The sequence below is a fragment of the Aulostomus chinensis genome, chromosome 4, assembly GCF_037954235.1.
Source record: "Aulostomus chinensis isolate RoL2024-O1b breed Wild chromosome 4, RoL_Achi_v1.0, whole genome shotgun sequence".
NCBI classification, from domain to species: Eukaryota; Metazoa; Chordata; class Actinopteri; order Syngnathiformes; family Aulostomidae; genus Aulostomus; species Aulostomus chinensis.
The window spans coordinates 29,783,724-29,785,980 of NC_141323.1; the positions used below are offsets into that span (position 1 = coordinate 29,783,724).

Below are 2,257 nucleotides of genomic sequence, written 5' to 3' on the forward strand. Positions count from 1 at the left end.
CTTTTTGTAGTCAGAGCCATCAAAGTAGCAGACTAAGCTAGCAGATATTAGCATTGAGAAGAAACTGATACCTGGAGCCTACTTTTGGGTCTGGTCAAGTGATAACAAAATAATATGACATCATTGTCAGACTGACGCCTGCTCAACACTGACCAAACACCGCCCGATTGCATTGTGGGAAAATTCTGCTTGGTTTGTGTCCATCAATACACACAAGAAATTTGTCTCATGCTGCCGTGACCCGGAGTCGAACCGGGGTTGCTGCGGCCACAACACAGAGTACTAACCACTATACGATCACGGCCTCCTCAACATCAGATTGAGCTTCCATGTCTTTGTCTCAGATGAGATCAAAGAAAGAATTCTAAAATCAAACACAAAACTCTGAGATCAAAGGTTGATGTTCCTCAAGGTTCAATTTTAGCTCAGACCCTCTTCAAGGTGGAACCAGCAGAGGAGCTCAGTAGAGACAACTGGACAGCAGCAGGACAGAACAGAGGCTCTCCACAATGGCAGGAGACAGGAAACAGGTTTGGACCATCTGGGCTTCTGTCTACTTTGATGGTTTTTAAAACATTGAAGGAAATTGTAAAAATCAACATTGTGTTTAAATCATGATTTCTAGTTGAGTGCGTTTGCTCATCTGTTCCAGAAGCTTCTTCTAGAGTTGACCCTGAATGAGTGGAGGGACCTTTTTGATCATCAGGACTGGTTTTTGATGGCCTGATGGTGCATCGGGGTCATCATGGTCCTCCACCATCTGCAGGGGTTCCAGGACTGTTGTGGTGTTTGTGGGAACTGCAGGGAGAAGCTGAGAACTGGAGAGGAAGTCCTGGACACCAGCAGACCTCTCAACACCTGCAGCATTTTTTCAGCTCCACCAAACCCAACATTCACTGCCTCCTCATCATCTGGGCATCAAAAGCAACTCAGACCTGCTGCAGCTCAGCAGACCTCAGCCATTTTTAGGATGTCTCAATGATTCTCCTTCACAGGATTTTCATTCAGAAACAATAGAATTGTCAAATATCACAACAGTTTTCAGCTTGCTGGTCAACAGTATTTCAACTTCCATTCCACTGTGTAATGGCAGTGACTGATGTGTACTATATGCAGTACTAATCAAGTACAGCCCTGACTGAAACTTTATCTCCAATGCTAGGAAGGATAAGAATGTTGAAATGGACCAAGCAGGAATAGAATCTCAAGTCATGTCAACTTTACTGAGCAGCACTCAGTTAATTTCAGGAAACACAAGACATTTTTACCACATGTCAATGAAGTAGTCAGCAAAATAAATATGACACTAAACAGTAGTTGAGGGAGAGCAGAGCTGGAAATAAGACATTACTGGGAGGGCAATAAATCTGAAACATGCAGAACCAGAACACAGCCACAGCTTTCTGTCATTTTCTGTCTCAAATACTTGACAAGTTTCAACTTGGTCCAAAACCTGCTCACCTCTCTGGGTGTCAAGTGTGTCTGCACCGTCTGACCAAACTTCATCAAATGTGTGAGTCTTATTTCCTGCAGATCAACTCTGGGCAGTGTTGATTGCAAGAAGAAAAAAAAGTGGAAAAATAATGGAGTCTTTGCCAGAAGTTCCTTCTGGCTCAGGCCCTAAAAAGTGCTGTCAAGTCACATTAGAACCAAGCTCTTTTGTTCTCCTGCTGTCACTGTCAAGTGCCAGCTTAAAATGTGAGAGATAGCAGGATCCATGAATGTGTTCATGTTTACAGCAGACAAGGAGGAAACCTTGGTGGATTTCAGTGACTTTTAGCAGTGGTTCACACTTCAGGTGTGAAAGCTTCTCAGTATAAAATTATAAGTGAGCGAGCCAGGAGTTGAAGCTAGAATCTTCTGACAGTAGTCAGTCACGCTATCCATTGCACCACCAGCCCTGTGAAAACCTCTTCATGTTCATGTGTACTTCATTTTAAAGGAAATCCAAACGATCTGGTGGCATTTTCAGGGGACACAATGGTGCAGTGGTCAGCACTGTGGCCTCACAGCAAGAAGGATCCAGATTCGAGCCCCAGCTGTGTGGAGTCTGCATGTTCTCCCTGTGTCTGTGTGGGTTCTCTCTGGTACTCCAGCTTCCTCCCACAGTCCAAAGACATCAAGAGGGGACGAGGCTGATTGATACTCTAAATTGACTGTAGGTGTGGCTGTGAGTGTGAATGGTTGTCTGTCTCTATGTGTTGGCCCTGTGATGGACTGGTGACACATCCAGGATGAACCCCGCCTCTTGTCCAAA

General features: G+C 44.7%; 1 non-coding gene across 1 annotated transcript; it reads right to left on the reverse strand.

The window, feature by feature from the left end:
- Positions 1–232: 232 nt before the first annotated feature.
- On the reverse strand, positions 233–304 carry trnah-gug (transfer RNA histidin (anticodon GUG)). The gene has a single exon. It is a non-coding gene; the product is annotated as a tRNA-His (tRNA).
- Between the last annotated feature and the right edge of the window lie 1,953 nt (positions 305–2,257).